This window comes from Xenopus laevis, chromosome 3L (genome assembly GCF_017654675.1).
Source record: "Xenopus laevis strain J_2021 chromosome 3L, Xenopus_laevis_v10.1, whole genome shotgun sequence".
Taxonomy (NCBI): Eukaryota; Metazoa; Chordata; class Amphibia; order Anura; family Pipidae; genus Xenopus; species Xenopus laevis.
In genome coordinates this window covers 24,379,778-24,398,346 of record NC_054375.1, presented here as the reverse complement: position 1 = coordinate 24,398,346, position 18,569 = coordinate 24,379,778, and the positions used below count along the sequence as shown (strand labels likewise).

The following is an 18,569-nucleotide window of genomic DNA, read 5'->3' as shown; positions in this document are numbered from 1 at the left end:
TAATGCAAACCAAGTGCAAATTGTCTCAGGATATTACAATCCATGAGCAGTGCAAAATGGTACCTGCCAACCCCGCTGCATAACTCCAGGTCCCCAAAACTATTACAATGCTGATATCCTGTACTGTATATAGAAGACCTAATAAACATTCTTCCCAGGTTTCACCCTAACTGGCCTTCAACGTAAACCCTTAATGCCAACGCTCCAGTCTGTGGGGAGGGCAACCCCATAGATTGTGAACCGCTGCACTAAGGAGATTTCAAACACTTCTTCCCTGTATTGTAAACAACATTCTGAAGGCTGAAATATATATATAAATACATATATACACACACACACACATACATACATACATATATAAAATCAGATTTCAACCTTCCGAATGTTGCTCTATAGAATCGTTTATTAGCCAGTACTGCATTCTGCATTTAACTGCACACAGCAAACCCCACCCACTACATATTCTGCAACAAAATCAACAATCCTGACACAGCACCCAGTGGCCGGAATGAGTATCCCCTGCATCCGAGACAGAAGCTGAGGTGCCTGTATGGTAGGTAACAGCATGCTTAATCCACTGCACGATGCCCAGAGAATAACACTGGCAGGCATATAGGCACTAGTTGTTCCTAATGTGATTTAAGGACAGGCCCCCTATAGTCAGTGGGAAACTCTCTGCAATGTTGTAGGATGGTAAATAAATACTGGGGATTCCAACACTTCCACTAGCGCGTTTCTCTATTGCAACAAACTCATATATTATTGGCTTTAAAGGGGCAGATTGCATGAATAATTGCAGCATCGAGTTACTGCAGCACCTCGGCTACTTGGCTATTATGCCCATTGATCCCGATCCAATTCCTGAATGAGGAATTGATTATTTTTTACTATTATCAATTAGGATGTAGATGACTTCCATTTTCAATGCTTTGTATATTATACGTTATATCTAATATTAATATAGTACACATCTCTTTTCCGGATAATTTGACAGTACCTTATGCCTCATGTTAAATAACTGCATAAACCCATGTTGGTACGCCACATGCATACCTACCATTGCTGTAAGGAAACAAATCACTGCACCAACCTCACCCCATTTAAAGACCTGAGTGCAAAACCACTTTTTATTTATATATAGGCAGATAGATAGATAGATAGATAGATAGATAGATAGACTATTAAAACTGCTTTTTTGCCTAATTAAAACAATACTTACCAGTATACATTATTGTGCAGTGGTTCTAATGTTGTATATAAATCTAATTGTTATTGTAAGAGCAGTATCTGTCTGGCTGCTTATTTTCTCTGCTCTGCTGGTTCTGACTTCTGAAACAATGTAGCAGAAGTCAGCTAATTAGCAGGGGGCTGAGAGGCTGTACATTGCATTACTTCTCTAATAACCAGACTGACACAACTTTATTTATTTAATGCAGGGTTAAAGGGGAAGAATCCCTGTCTGTTACTCTGGTGACTTGTAATGCAATGAAGTCGAGTCCTTTATCAACATTTATTCCCTGGAAGACCCCAGCTTGGATCCACAAACCAGATAAGTCCTTCCCCGCTACACAAGCAAAAACTGTTGCCCGCTGTTAACTCCTTAACTCCTGTCCAGTGCCTACATACTTCATTCCCATGCACTTGCAGAGGGACCTGCAGGAGAACTAAGTGAGAACTAAAGCAACCCCCTAGCTAGTGGAAAAAATACTGAAATTGTATAACTTAAATGTGTATGTAACAAACTTTAGTTTAATTTTACTAGAGTATAATATGCTACCTTCAAGCAAGTCTGTAATGTCATAACATAACTATACCGCAAAATGCTAATTTTCTTCTCATTTGTAAAGTTTTTTTCCTGATTCTGATTTTTATTAAACCCCTTTATGATTAACAATTTCTAGTATTTTATGGTACAGTATCAGTGCCCAGGAATGAAAGCAAAGAGCATTAACAAGGTTATACTGCAATCATGTGATCAGCTCCACAGTGATTTTAGAGCATTAGATGGAACATTTGAGAATTTTGTGCCAAAAGCCCCTGCTGTTACCTTGGATAATTGTTATAATAAAGCTATAATAAATTAGATCAGTATATTGCATTTCATTTCTGAAGGAACGTATCCCAAGGCAACAGAAATGCATTTCAGTCATAGATAATTACAGGGGCCATTTACGAAGACCCTAAACAGAAGTGCAAGAGCACAAAGGAGCAATGTCAGATTGGGGTGTCCTGGTTCCACCGGGGCTGCCACCAGGCCCGGATTTGTGGAAAAGGCCACCAAGGCCTAGGGCGGCAGGATTTTATGGGGCGGCATGAAGGCCAACCACACCCACATTGGTTTGAAAGCTCTGGGGATTTGAAGTTTCCCATGAGCGAATCCCGAGTGCTCCTGTCCTGATGATTAAAATTTGTGCATGATGATAGGGAGGGGAGAGGGATGGCGAACTGCAGTGGGCCTAGGGGTGCCCACTATATAAATCCGGCCCTGGCTGCCACCTGGGGGGCCCCACCCCACCTGCAAGTGCCACCTACCCCCCCTGTAAGAGCAGTTCCCAGCCAGGAGAAGAAGTGGACCTGAGTCCCCGCAGGCCCAGTCTGACCCTGCAAAGTAGCTCGAAAGCGCACTCCTAAGTGATCCTTCCAGGAGTACTACTTTGTGCAAGATTAAAAAAAAATTTAATGAGAGATGCAGCAAGCAGCGTTGGTGGGCGCAACACATATAGCAGTTCAGGGCTCCAACTCAGCCTGTACCTGCCAGTGCTCCCTGGAGAAGGGTCAGGAGGGGGAATGTCTATATGTCATATCCTACCCACCTCTCCTGAATACAGGGCTGCCAAAACAGAGCACAGAGACCTGCAGAAATTCATATAGTATAGAAGATTACAGAGTGTAAGAGCACGACTCTGGCTGTTTACACCATCCCATACCCCTTTTATGTAGCCAAGATATTTTTTATACTCAAGTTCCACCTATTGTTGGCACCTTCTTGTTGGGATGATACCAGCAGGGGCAGGTGAGGGGCCCCGTGAGGGGCCAAGACCGTGATATAAATGGGCAGCCAGGTGGCAAACCTTGTCCCCAGCCTCCAAATAGAATGCTGGATACAATGTGCTGTATGGTAAAATGTGTACGAATTTATTTGTGACTTTTGCTGGAACTGGTCCCTAGTTTACTCTGTCCCCTAGGCACCATTTTGGGTGTGCGGAGCATCAGCGGGGAAACAGAGTGAGTCCCTCATATTGGAAAAGTCGTGTTCTTGTCACAAGTGAGGGTAATTAAGCTTAGTCCCAGCCGGGACTTTTAGTGTTTGAATGATGCTACAGGTACTTTCTTTCTTATTCAAGGGTCCTGTTTTTTATCGTTTTAGTGCTCAAATTCTGGACTTCGTATTGCTATTATCCTCCCTTGGCTTTTTAATGTTTTATGGACTGTCATCCTTGTAGAATATTTCATATCTGTGTCCATGAATTAAGCTCCTTTTTCAAATCAATTGGGTTAATTTCTGTACCGTATTCTGTTAATGTGCCGCATTCCCAACGAGATGTATTAAACAATTAACTTATATATTCTAAAAATGGATTCAAGATTTTTAATGGATGTGGTTTCCTTTAATTGACTCCAAATTTCAACTTTGTGGGCTAAATTGAGTTTAAGCGCTGATCCTTATAATTTAGATTACAAAAATGTGTAGTTGCATGGCATATAATAAAAAATCTGTAGAATGAAAACCTTTCACCAATAGAATCAGATATTTGAATACAGGCTTAAATGTGAAAACGTATTTACACATAATGGTGTTTTTTGTCTGCAGTTTTTAGGGTCATTTAGGGCCTTACCTATAGAAAGGTAAGAATGTTTTGGCATTCTTATAATTTACTCCAATATCAAGACAGGACCTGGGGAGTGTAGTGTGAACGTCCCACCCGTTATGTTTAGGCAGGTAGCAGAATTTTTAAGCAATGCAGCCAGTAGATGGCGCATGTGCAAAATATTTACAGAATTTGCCTTCTGCAGTCCAGTAATAAAGCTGCTATGCAGTACTGGCAATGCCATGTGTGATGCTTAAAAAGCATCTTTAGATAATACACTGATGGAGACAGCAGCACAAAATTTAAATTTAAATGCGATGTACTGGATCTGTGCCTTTTTCTCCTATTTTAACCTATTCTAAATCTTGTCTGTGTCCCTGCGTATAGAACTCTCTCACTCCGATCCTAAAAACAAAAAAAAAAAACAGCGGCCGTGCCAAGGAATCAAAGAGGCATTGCCTGATAATAGCAGACAGTGTGATCAGCTGAGTTATTTCAAAGGACAAGCAAAGCAGCTCCAAGGATACCTCCCAACTGTCTCTTTTTCGTGCAGGACAGTCCTTATTTTGACAGTTCAGCCCTCAGTCCCAGTTTGTTACTGAAATGTCCCGACTTTGCCTTTGATCTCCTGCATTGACGGCACCAGAAAAAGATACAACGTTTCTAACATGTAATTAAATAAGAGGCTTTTGGTAGAGAGCACAGAATATCAGTACCTGCAATTAGATACATTTGTAACTAATAAGATAAGCTGGGGGAAAGGAGACTTGCCACTTAATCGGCAATTTCACCTTTATTAGCAATCTTTAATAACACATAAAACACGGCCCTGAAACCCCCAGAAATGTGTTCAAACTTTCTATAACCTGCCAAATTTTGTAAAATGGACATGGTATTTAGGGGGTGTGGTCATAAAATGGGAGTGGTCAAAAAACGTTTGTTTAAGGGAGGAACTCCATTCACGATTTTGGAGCGATCTGACGCGCTGCGCAAAAACGCAGGCGTCAAATCGGATGCGACGGAAAAAAGGTAAGTGAATGCATTGTCGGATGGTGTCGCAGTGTTGACAACATGACTGTCGGATGCAGATGCAGCATGCAGCGTCTGCATCCGACAGTCATGGCACGTCGGATCACAGATGAGAGATCATCCGACAATGCATTCATTTACGTTATTTCTGTCCCATCCGACGTGATGCCTGCGTCTTTGCGCAGCATGTCAGATTGCGCAGAGATTATACAAGTAGTCCTACTGTAAATGTTGGGAGGTATATACAGAATACCTGGGTCAAGGCCCAAACTAGGCAGGCAGAAGAGTCGTGTGGAGTGAGACATAATAGTTAAAAATGCGCCGAAGGGAAAATTTAAGATAGAGGGAGTGAGGATCCTCATGTGAGTAACTCACAGCCATTCAACTCTGGTCACGTGGTTTAACAAATAAATCCTCCAATGCACACTAGCAAGCTGCCGTAATCACTGGATCCATAAGGCAAAAGTATATAAAACATCAAATTTATTCAAGACGTTGTAGTAAAAACAAAGTATGGACTCATGGATGTTGCAGGCAGGGGGGGGCATGGCTTGAAGCGTTTCGTGACTCAAACTAGTCACTTCCTCAAGAAGCCAATGCGCCCTCTGCCGTATACTCAAATATGTAGCCTACCACATCTATTGTTCAATTAGTCAATTAGTCATTTAAAAAATGTGTTAAATTACATAAAAACACAGTCACTACCATCGCATATAATAATAAAATAGATTATAGTCCAAAAACTATTATTATTATTCTCACTGGTAATTGTATATAGTGTAGTGTAATATATTTCTCTATGATATACTACTGTGTTGACACGGCGATGTGCAGTTTGGAAAACATATTAACAAATTGGATATTCGATTATAAATTTGAAACTAAACTGATATAAGCTGATATAATAAACTCGTCAAATAGACAATACAAATTGGAATATGTGCAATATACATATTCGAATATATGCCCTAAAGAGAAAATCCTGACAGATGGAATGGAACATAACAGAAATGTGAGACTGTATCAATCTACAAAGAGACTAATTTCCCATTCCCTATTAAGTCCCCCTGGTGTGATGGTGCCTAAAGTGTAAATCCAATAGGCCACTTTTCCATATTTCTTTTTCAAACTCTGGGGGTTATTAAATCAATTATCTGAAAGGAAATGCATGTTTTGCCCCCATGTTTTTCTAGCAAATATTTTGCTACTGCTGAGCTTGTATCGCCTTTGGAAACACCTCGTAAATGTTCAGAAATCCGTTTCCATACTGGTCTGATGGTCTTACCAATATACTGTACACCGCATATACACGTAATAAGGTAAACTACATATTTGGTGCCACAATTTGCATAGAAATTAATCTTGTAGGTGCGGGAGCCAGCCCTAGAGTGAATTCCTTGGAGAGCTTAATAAAGCCACATGATTGGCACCGTGGCCTCCCACACCTACTAGTGTTTTTTGCCTCCAAAAAGACTCTTCCCCTTCCTAAAAGTGAAACCTGGTTGTGTAGGTAACAAATTCTTCATAACGGGATACTGTTTCAGAACACTCAAATGCCTCCGTATTATTTTTTGGAGGCGAGGAGTATCACGTGAATATGTAGTAACCACTCGAGGATATCTTGGTCTGGTGTGAGTAGGGGTAAATTGTCCTGTAGATCGTATGTACCCTTGTGAAGACAGTTATGTTTGGGTTTGATATTAAGGAGATCCTCACTTTTTGCACCAACCGCTCTATCATAGGCTTTTTTGATGTCAGCCTGGGTGTATCCCCTTGACAGAAACCAATCCCAAAGAGACATTGCCTCCTTGTTAAAGGAGTCCCAGGTGGTGCAAATCCGTCTCAATCGCAAAAACTGTCCAGTAGGTACCCCTCTTATCACATGATTAGGATTACTACTGCTAGTGTGTAAGAGTGTGGTCCTGATGATCGGTTTGCGATATAGCTCTGTATAAACAGCGTTACCTTGTACTGTGAAAATTATATCCAAATAGGGAATCGACACAGAATTCATCTCCTTAGTAAAGTTAATTCCCCAACCTGTGGTGTTACAATAATTAACAAATTCCTCGACTGTGCTGGTGTCTCCATCCCACACAAGGATTAGATCGTCAATATATCTAAAGAATTTGACAATATGTTTGCTAAAGGGGTTTCTGTCATCATATATGTATATACGTTCCCACAAACCCATAAAGAGATTTGCGTATGAGGGCGCAAACCAAGCCCCCATAGCAGCACCCCTCTTCTGCAAATAAAAGATGGAATTAAAAATGAAATAGTTGGTACTTAACAGATATTCTAATGCTTGTATGAGGAACTCATTCTGTGTATCACCATATAGGCGAAGTTGTTTAAGCCAAAAAGTAACAGCTGACACCCTTATCATGATCGATGGAAGAATATAATGCGGTTACGTCTAGGGTCACCCACATATAGGTTGTTTGCCAAGTAACATTCTGAATTTTATTGATACAATCTATACTATCTATCTACTATAACTTGGTAGTAAAATCACCATAGGTAATAGTAGACGGTCTACATACTCAGAAAGGGGTTCATTAAGAGACCCAATACCCAAAACAATTGGTCTGCCCCGTCCACCCACTAGGCTTTTATGGACCTTAGGTAGCCAGTGGAAAATGGGTATATGGGGACTCAATCTGTTAAGGTAAGTACATTCGTTCTCATCTATAAATTGGCCCAATCTCATAAATGTATGAGTCTGCTGTGAAAATCCCTAGTGGGGTCACGGTCTAACACCCGATATGTGGTATCATCTCAAAGTTGTCTTAGGGATTCCGACAGATAATATTATGCACTCAAGACCACCACAGACCCCCCCTTATCAGCATTCTTGATCTTGATAACTATGGATTTATTAGCGACCAGGTCAGAGAGCGCCTTATGTTCCTGACTGTTCAAGTTCCTTCTTGTTCTATCTATATGCCATGGGGTTTTTATTCTGCATAGATCTGAGGTCACCAATTTCTGGAACAGTTCTATATAGGGGCCTCTACTTTCTATAGAATTAAAATTGGATTTCTCTTTTAAGCCTGTGTGTTTGATAGGACAATGTAAATCCCCTTCACTATAAGTTTCATCCTGTAAGTCCTGCATCATGTTTATAGCACACATATCCTCAAATGTAAACATATCCTGTTCAGAAAGCAAAGAACCACCTTCCCCAGAAGAGATGATACTAGATTTATATTCATTCTGAGTGTGGAGTGGGACATGCCAACCACATAGAATAAAATATTCTTGTTTAAACGTTTAAAAGTTTAAATAATTCACTATGCTGTTTAAAATGATACTCCTGAAGTTCCAACAAGTGTGTTTTTTTAGTTGTAATACTGGTGTGTACGCAGCCATTTTAGCTCATTGTGCCTGATCCTGTGCTTTCAGAAAAAGGCAGAACTTGATGAAACTGCTTTTAGATTAAGCAGTTCTTTCTCCTACTAAAGAAGTTGTGGTGGGACTTGGATTTTTACTGTTGAGTGCTAGTGTGAGGTTACCTGGGTCTAGTGCTTGTCCTTCATGTGCCGATGTTAGATGAATGCATTTGTGCATTTGTGTCTGATGTCGTCGCACATTGGCGCAAAGTTTAAATATTTAAAGGGCTCCTAGCCCTATGTGCATTGCCCAACATAAAGGTTCAGATTTCAAAATTAAATATGAAAACATCAGTTTGCTCTTTGAAAAATGGATTTCAGTGCAGAATTCTGCTGGAGCTGCACTATTAACTGATATGTTTAAAAAAACAAAACAAAAAAACGTGTTCCCATGACAGAATCCCTTTAAGTATAGTGAGGCCAGAATTTGGCTCATGGGTAAAAATGGTTAGGGAAATGTAAACAGACTGCCAAATATGGTCAGTGAATGACTATGGTTGTCTCCTGTTTAAAATATTTCCCTGTTTCTTGTCCCCCATTAGCTAAATCCAGAATCCATCTGCCAATTACTGAAGCGGCAGAGAAAGAAACCATGATTGGCTGTCAACTACAAAATGGTTGGTTGGGAGTATTGATGGATGTGTCCTGAATACTGGTAAAGACTGTCTATGGAACCTCAACTTGGACCTCAACATAGAGATTTGGTGCCTACTCATGGGCCATCATGTTTCATCTACAAGCAAAGGAAGATATGGTATGTCAGAATACTATCTAGGTCTATTGAATGTCCCAGTCAAAATATGAGATATCATGGCCCATAATGTTATACCTGATCCCTGGACATATTGGGCCACAGCAGATCCACACTAGCCATTCTTAGGCTTTGTTGTACAGTGCTTTGCCCTGAAGGAGCGCTATACAACTAAAAATATACATACATACATACATACATACATACATACATATGTGGCCAATGTCCTTACTCAGTATTAAATCTCTCCCACGGTTGGGTATTATGAAAAGGACAACCATAATCTGGATGCTGTCTGCATAAATTTGCCTTGCTGCTTGCAATGCAATGGAGACACAATTCATTGCCATGGACCTACTGTGATGGGATCCATTACCAAACTTTGAGATGTATGGTCCATCTCTGCCCTGTTTTTGCAATGGGAGCAGGTTGTACCTCCAAGATCAGTAAGTTCCTTCTGCTGTTTTTCTGCTACAACTTATACATTAAGCTTCTGGCTGAGCACAATGACTAGTTGCAACAAGAAAGCTGCCACATTACCCTTTCTTAAGATAAACTTCAGCATGGCAAAATATTTCACATTCGTATTAAAGAATGTATAAAAGGAAAAGTGCCATAAACAGCAGGAACAGCTGGACTATTTGGCCGTACAATTCCTGTTGAAATTCAGCTGCTTTACTTTTGATATTGAAAAACAGAGAATAATTTGCACAATCTGCTCTTAACCGTACAAGAGCCCAAATGTTTCATGTTTACATGATGGGAAATGCCTTTTCTTTCAGGAATGCCTCAGCAGATGTCCTGACGAACAGCTTACTGATTTTTTTGTAATTGTGACATCACCCACAACTTTATATCTTAAATGGAAATGGAGACTTCCATTAAATCAGGTCCATTTCACAGTCTAAAGTCTTTTTTTAAAGGGAAGTTAAACCCAACCAAAAGCCTGTCCTATTGCACCCTTTAGTTTTCTATAGAAGTTGATGAAAAAACACATAGAAAACAATTTACCAATAAGAATCCTACTGACCAAAACAAATGGACCTCCAAAAATGTCCTAATAATATATGAGCCCATGGAAGCAGGGCCGAGCTAAGCCGACCAGCCATCCTAGGCAACCAGGTCACCTAACCCGGCCCCCCCCCCGAGTGCACCATAACAGAGGTGCAACTAAGGGGAATTGGAGGGGCAATTTGGGGCAGGGATGGGAGGAAGGGACAGAGGAGCGGGAGGTAGAGGGGGTAGGTGAGAGCTGCAGAAGGGAGCAAATCCGAACTAGGAGTAGGCACAAACTTCTTGAACAGGCACCTGCCCAGGGCCCCCACAGCGTTGTACCCTAGGCAGGTACCCCTAGTTCCAGCCATGCATGGAAGCACAGAGTTTAGGGGGAGAAGGAGCCTAATGTTCACAAATCTCCTTGTCTAGGTCAGTGGGCAACCCAGAGATTTATTACACCAGATCCACACAGATAAAATATGTTAAAGGTGTTGAAAACCCGCCCCCCCCACCCTAGTCCGTGCGCGGGGGGCCCTGCGGGGGTGCGGACCCTGGCCCAGTTGCACCCAATATGGAGCCAGATTTACACAGATCAGCTAGGATTCCCATTGATTATTTTGCATTTTAATTTAGCAGCAGACCCTTGAGAGCTGTAGAAAAGTTTTATTGAGCAATGTTGCTTTAAGAATATGACCCTGATGTTGCTGGACTACAGTTCCCATCATGTACAGGTATGGGACCTGTTATCCAGAATGCTCAGGACGTGGGGTTTTCAGCATAATGGATTCTTGCATAATTTGAATCTCCATAATTTGTCTAGTAGAAAATCATGTAAACATTACATAAACCCAATAGGCTGCTTTTGCTTCCAATAAGGATTAATTATATCTTAGTTTGTATCAAATACAAGGTATTGTTTTATTACAGTATTACAGAGCAAATCATATAAAAAAAAATTGGATTATTTGGATAAAATGGAGTCTATGGAAGATGGCCATTCCATAATTTAGAGCTTTCTGGATAACAGATTTTGTGATAACGGATCCCATACCTGAAGTATTTAAGGATAAATAACAGACAATAATGGGGCAGAGAAAAAATCTCTATACATTCAACAGAAAGACCCAAAAACACAAAATAAATGTAGTCACAATATCTTTGTAGCATCCAAATAAATGTCATGGTAAATTCTGTGAACACAAGATATTTTTACAATAAAAACCTGAATCGATACAGAAATATGTGCTCATAAATTAAATTTAAGGTTGACAAAATCATTTTGTTCAAAACTAATTTTGTAGTTACAAAAATAATACAACACAGGATTGATAAAAGAGCTAAAACCCTTATAATGCATGTTTATGATCATTCAAAAGATCTTCTAAGTGAATTTATGTATTTGGTGTATTTCTCTAGTCCACCCCAGTCGACACTGCCCATAGCGATGAGTGATAAGATTTGCGACAATCTATTCAAACCTGTACCATAACCTGACAATAAATGTCAGAACAAGGTGCTAAATGAATATTGGGGATTGCACACTTCTGGGGTTACTTTGGATAGTACTGCAAGGTTACTCGGGTGGTACATTGATCTACAAGGACCTTCCCAGAGACTATTATCCTACTGCTACTATATAGACACCATCTCTCCCTACTAATATACCTGATATACCACAGCCTCACTTTGTGCGGGGTCCTGGGCAGGTTCCCCTATTGCAGTGATCCCCAACCAGTAGCTCGTGAGCAACATGTTGCTCTCCAACCACTTGGATGTTGCTCCCAGTGTCCTCAAAGCAGGTGCTTATTTTTAAATTCCAGGATTGGAAGCAAGTTTTAATTGCATAAAAACTAAGTATAGTGCCAAATAGAGTCTCCTGTAGGCTGCCAGTTCACATAGAGGCTAAGAAAATAGTCAATAGTAGCCCTTATTTGGCACCCCAAGGGACTTGTGTTGCTTGTGTTGCTCCCCAACTCTTTATACATTTGAATGTGGCTCACGGGTAAAAAAGGTTGGGGACCCCTGCCCTATTGGCACCCTTGTGCAGAAATGTGTATAAAAGCCTTCCTTAAATACACAGGAGCCACATATCCCTGGCTGATTTCAATCCTGTGTACCCCGTAGCCAAGTACAGTTCATCCTTATAAAGTTATTATATGTCGGCACTGCCAACTCCAGTTTGAGCCTTCTTTTGCAGTGCAGAGCAGTAAGCTTATGTAACAGGAGTTCTCTGCTGTTCGTGCCTCAGCCCTAATCCTTTTGCAAAGTGGTTTCCACAACAAAACTCCAGTCTGTTGCGTTTCACGCTGATTAGTAAATCTACTGCTCATTTGTGCTTGAGCAGCTGTGTTTATTTTATTATTTTGGTACCAGTTAAAGGACTGAAATAGGCATTACAAATATGTGTTTGTCTTTCTAAGTGCCGTATTTATATCCCATTTGTCTAATACTTTTTTTGTTCTGTGTATACGTGAGACATTGACTTAAACCTCCTCTCACTAATTGCTGTACTACAACTCCCAAACTTAGTTAGTTAGTTAAAGTCTGCTGGGAGAAGTAGCACAGTAACACCAGTGATTCATTCTTACAATGTCACTTTTTGGTACTTTTGGCGTTGTATTGCCAGCACTGCAAAGTGCAAACGGATCAACCAATTACAATTCTGCCTGTTCTGTGCATGACGGCTCCCTGTTCTTTGTTCATGGATATAAACTCATGTTACACTCTTGTTGTTAAGGGATTACTGCTAATCAACTAGTAACTGCTACTAATCAACTAGCAGTTAGGTATGTTTAAATAGAGTTAAAAGGTTGAACTTGATGGACCGGTGTCTTTTTTCAACTCAACTTACTATGTTACTCTGTTACTGCTGATTCTGCAATGCCTAGCTATGCCTGTAGGGTAATTAATACTATAATAATGCACACGAATCATGAGTATCCTATATATGGTGAAATATAACCTTTTAAATGGTGTTTAGTTATTAGTATTATGTTTGCTTGGTAATGGTAATGTCACTTGATTCACTGAAACTTGTGCATTATATAAAATAATATACTTCTGGTTGTAAGGAAGATGATGGTGTTAAAAGTCACTGCAGAGTTCCATTCCTTGTATAAAATCACTTGGCTTTTCAAGCATAATTTTTACCGGCCAGGTCAGTAAAATATCAGCCAGGTAGCACACCTAACTCAATCCCAACTAAGATATAAGTAATGCATATTAACGGTAAAACAACTCTATTGGCTTATTTACTGTTTAAATTATTTTCTAGTGAATCCCTTTTCCAGAAACCCCCAGGTCCCCAGCATTCTGTATAATAGGTCCCATACCTGTACTAATATCCTTATAATTTACAGTATACTCTGTGACTTCCAATATATTATATAATTTACTGTAAGGGGTACATTATCCCTTATACATGAGTGATACAGGTATAGGATCCCTTATCCGGAAACCCGATATCCAGAAAGCTCCGAATTATGGAATGGCTGTCTCCCATAGACTCCATTTTATCCAAATAATCCAAATTTTTAAAAATGATTTCCTTTTTCTCCGTAATAATAAAACAGTAGCTTGTACTTGATCCAACTAAGATATAATTAATTCTTATTGGAAGCAAAACCAGCCTATTGGGTTTATTTAATGTTTAAATGAATTTCTAGTAGACTTTAAGGGATACTATCATGGGAAAACATGTTTTTTTCAAAACGTATCAGTTAATGGCGCTGCTCCAGCAGAATTATGCCCTGAAATCCATTTTTCAAAAGAGCAAACAGATTTTTTATATTCAATTTTGAAATCTGACATGGGGCTAGACAAATTGTCAGTTTCCCAGCTGCCCCCAGTCCAGTAGCGTCATTAGAGGGGGGCGGGCCCCAGTCATGTGACTTGTGCTCTGATAAACTTCAGTCACTCTTTACTGCTGTACTGCAAGTTGGAGTGATATCACCCCCCTCCCTCCCCCCCGCAGCCTAACAAAAAAACAATGGGAAGGCCAGCACTGTAGGATGGAACTACTTTCTGGCAGGCTGTTATTTCTCCTACTTAATGTAATGAATCAGTCTCAGTGGGACTTGGCTTTTACTATTGAGTGTTGTTTTTAGATCTCCCAAGCAGCTGTTCTCTTGTGTTGATAGCAGCTCCCTAACACAAGAGAACAGCTGCCTGGGAGATCTAAAAACAACACTCAATAGTAAAAGTCAAGTCCCACTGAGACTGATTCAGTTAAATTAAGTAGGAGAAATTAACAGCCTGCCAGAAAGTAGTTCCATCCTAAAGTGCTGGCACAAGTCACATGACTGGGGGCAGCTGGGAAACTGGCAATATGTCTAGCCCCATGTCAGATTTCAAAATTGAATATAAAAAAAATCAGTTTTGCTTTTTTGAGAATTGGATTTCAGTGCATTAACTGATGTGTTTTGAAAAAAAACATGCTTTTCCATGACAGTATCCCTTTAAGGCACGAAGACCCAAATCATGGAAAGATCCGTTATCCGGAAAACCCCAGGTCCCAAGCATTCTGGATAACAGGTCCCATACCTGTACTATAATTCCCTGTATAAGTCAACCTGCAGCCTTGTGCTTTTATATGGCCACAGAACCCCTCAGTGACTTCTAATATCCTTATCATTTACAGTAATGGGTGATTTGTCCCTTGTAATGAATTGAAGTAATAAAAGGAAATGTAAACCCTTAAAATATATTAATGAAAAATTGCTCAGAATCCTCTTTTGGGTGCTTTTGCGCCAATACACTTTTTCTAGTTTTCCAAATATTAGAAGTTTTTACACTTTAAATTTAAGTAGCAGCAGCACCTGCTGTTTCTGTATCCAGTTGGTATAAAATTAATTGAAAAAAAGTAAATCCTTGTGATTCTCAGGAAATGAAGTTAGTAAACAGGGAAGAACCATTTGAAATTTTTTTTTTAGTTAGTTCTGGACAGAGCAACATTTCAAGATGTTCCTTTTTGTCAGGAAAGTAATTTTCTACCAACTGGGTCCAGCAGGTGGTGCTGTTGTTATAAATTCATTTTATTAACAGGCTTGAAAATGGCTTATATCTTAAAAACAAGGACCAATATATAAAATATGACTGTACAAAAATGCTCAGTAGCGGGCTCTGAGAAACTTCACATTCATTTGTTTCAAGAGTTTACATTTCCTTTAAGCCTAATTAGAGAAGATAGGAGGGTGCAAGTTTAATAGAGTATTGATGTCCCCTTTAATAAACGAGTCAATGCAGTTACATTAAAATAAATTAGAAATTGTAGACGCTTTACAAAACAGCCATGCTTGAGATGTTCTCATCGGGCCGGAAAAGTGTTGCTCAAGACATCATATAGAAGTTCTGTCACCTGCATGTGTTACTGTCAGTTCTGATCTTTTTACAGCCGGCGTGTCAATAATAAACGTTCCTCTGCGAGTCTCTGACTATTTCATTTACCTTCTAAAGCTTTGCACATAAATGAGGAATCCTGAGATAGCAGCAGCAGCTTGCATCATCGGAATTCGTTTTGCTTATTTATAATCCTTACAAGCAAACGCTTCCCTCTCCAAAACTGTCAGGGACAACTGGACGTAATTAGTTAGGGATTTGTCAAATTATTGATTAACAACTGTTTATTAACTTATCATTAACTGCAAAAGTTGGGTTCTTTGTCTTCAAAGAGAAGAGAACTTGTATAGTCAAGTACTTTTTTTTTTTTTATTGAAGCTCCAGCAGTGCTTCATCAGCCAAGTGCAAAAAGTTCAAACACAAAGTTCAAACAGGTCAAAAGGGTGCAATGAACTGTGTCTAAAAATAGATAAAGTGCCAAAACTCAGAGGTTACCCTGGCCAAAATGTCTTGGAATTTTTGGGCCTGTCTTCATCTGAAAGCTAGGGCAGATCCCTTTATCCCTGACCTCCTCAGCCAAAAGGCCCTCAGGAGGCAAGGGTCTTCAGACCACAAGGCTAGGGGTCCCTTTGTCCTTTGTCCTACCACCTCCAGCCTGGAGGTCTTAAAGGGGTCAGGGAAACAAATGGACCTCCTTTAAGGTCCAAGAAGTGCCATAGCATAAAGTGTGCAAAATGTCGTAGTTCATAGGTGAAGGGTACAATCCTGTGAGTTCCGTCACCCAGGGGTGGAAATAGCTCAGTTGCCATAGCAGAGGTGCCTCTCTGTCTCTACAGCAGGTGGCAGTGTCTCACCCAACTGAGAAGGACAGATACTACACTTGATCTTAGCCAGAAGGCAGAGATGTTATATGTACAACCCGAGCAGTGCTTCATCACCCAAATGCAGGGTCGGACTGGGCCAGCGGGACGCCGATAAAAAACCCGGTGGGCCCCTGGCTCTTGTGGGACAACGCCGGCCCAGGTCCGCAATTTGGAGCCTTCTTAATGCTGCAACCTCCCTTTGAGGGCCAGCCACGGCAAACACACTGCGCTCATGGGAAACACACAACGGAGGTGCAGCAGGGGGGCCAGAGGCCCCCCAGAATGACCCTGCCGAAATGCAAAGAGTATAAACACAAAACACAGTACATAAGGGTGCAATTTAGTGACAAAGACCTATTAAAATGCTAAGCTTAGACTTGATATCTCACACTTGATTAGTAAACAAACCAGAGATTTTTTGCACCAGGTCCACACAGATTAAAGAGGTTAAAGGTCTTGAAAACACTCCATAAAACTGCTCCGCTACACCCCCTAGTTCTCTTATGTAGATAGCTAAAAGCAAAATTATAGATGCAAGAGAATTGACTTATCTTGGTCTTGTTTTACATACAGAGATTATTATGCCATTTTGGCTTCATTATATTATACTGGAATCAAACATCATGGAGGACATATTGTTGTTTAGATGTTCTGTCAACTATGTTTAATGCCTGTCCCAGTTGAAAATAGGAAAACAGGGAGAAGCAAAACTAACCCATTTCACCAGAAAATTCATGAAACCACCGAAAATCTTTACCAAATGCACTGATGGAAATTGTGTTTTTTTTGGCAAATTAAAAAGCATGAAGATATTCTCAAAATGCTTTGGGTTTTCTTTAAGGGGGGAAGGCATGGCAAATCTCTCATACTGCCATTGCCTTTTTGTTCTTGAAATTATGAAATTCTGATGCAGATTCTTGAACACTGGCAAAAAAGCCACAAAACTGGTGGAAAAAAATTGTTGGAAAACTGGGCAGGCAGGTCAATATAATCCCTAAGTAACATGGATAATGGGTTTATTAACCCTAGAAGTGCCAGTATAATACTATAGAAAATTATTAATCAGCATATTAACCCCAGACCTGCCAGTATAAATACAACAGAAAATAAATAATCTAGCTACTACAGTTACTACCGAAAATGGATAATCAGCATATTAACCAATAACCAATCCATCAATCCCAGACATGCCAATAAGATCACTTGAAAATGGCCACTGAGCATTCCATTAACTTTATACATTCCAGTAAGATCAGTGGATAGATTGAAAGCATTCACTTACACTTGCACGGGCAGAATACAGTAGCAAAGTTTTTTTCCTTCCTTGTGCTCCTACAGCTGCTTTGTGCACTCTCGCTCTACTCTGCCTACTCCAGACGCTGCACAAAAATCCAAGATGGCTGTGCCTTCCACAGTGGAGTGCAAGGCCCTTCGTGAAAAAACGGAAGAGTGGCTGGGGTAAGTAGGGCAACGGGAGCAGCAGCAACAGCACAGTGCCCCCCCCCAAATCATTGGGAAGGTGCCCCATTGGCCCTATGGCTAGAGCATCACTGGTCTGATGAAGGGGCATGCTCTGACATTTTTGCACTAAATAAACTTGCACGGGGCTTTCCCTGCTTGAAATTGACACGTATTGTTTTTGCTTCATAAAGTCAACAATTTTAATTGGTCTGCTGACTCTGGAGAGCTGCAAAATGTCTCCCTGGTGTGATGAGTTTTACGGTACCCCAGCTAGGACTTCAGTTCATATTAAGTATTTCTGTTGTTTTACATATTTCCTTGGTTTGTCATGTTTTTAACACCATAGGGAACTTTTATCAACACCATGGATGCAAGTGCAAAATCGCACCCCTTAGTGACATTAAAGAAGCAGTTGTGTCATGGGCCATGCTGTGTTCTGCACTGCAAGCCCTATTAAAAATCAGGCACAAGGTGTAGAGAGAGGCAGTGGGCAGAAGGCAGACCAGTCCTGTTTAGAGGGCCCCTTTATGGCCTGCACCTGCTGGTATTCCCTAATGCAAAAGTTAGGAGATACCTATGAAAACAACATTCCTGAATGCTGCCACATCTCAGCTGCCTCCCATTGTTTCTACTGTGACAGTGAGGCCGCTTTCATTTGCTATTGATCTCCATAGGAAAGTCATGCATGTGATAATGGCCTTAACGTATCTGCAAGAATAGAATATCCCATTCTTGCCAAGAGATAATAATTCATCTATCTATTCCCTGTCGGAGTGCTCCCATATATTCCGTGCAGACGATGAGCATAAATCATGACCAGACAGCTGTTTGTGACAGGAAGGAAGCAGATAAAGATAGCGCACAAATGACTGCAAACCTTTTCCCCAGGCGGAATTTGCTTCCCTTCTTTATAACCCACAGGGTTTTG

The 18,569-nt window shown here is 40.5% G+C and overlaps 1 long non-coding RNA gene and 1 pseudogene across 2 annotated transcripts in view; one reads left to right on the top strand and one right to left on the bottom strand.

Annotated features, from left to right (window-relative positions):
• Nucleotides 1-514: 514 nt before the first annotated feature.
• LOC121401114 overlaps nucleotides 515-18,569 on the top strand; it is a 65,138-nt gene continuing 47,083 nt past the window's right edge. The window contains exons 1-2 of one of the 2 annotated variants that reach the window (XR_005966142.1): nucleotides 515-553; nucleotides 8,776-8,987. This is a non-coding gene — a long non-coding RNA (uncharacterized LOC121401114). Of the gene's footprint in view, nucleotides 554-8,606; nucleotides 8,988-18,569 lie in introns of those variants that run through there. The other variant, XR_005966141.1, reaches the window with a different exon arrangement.
• LOC121401740 lies at nucleotides 16,129-16,227 on the bottom strand (annotated as a pseudogene).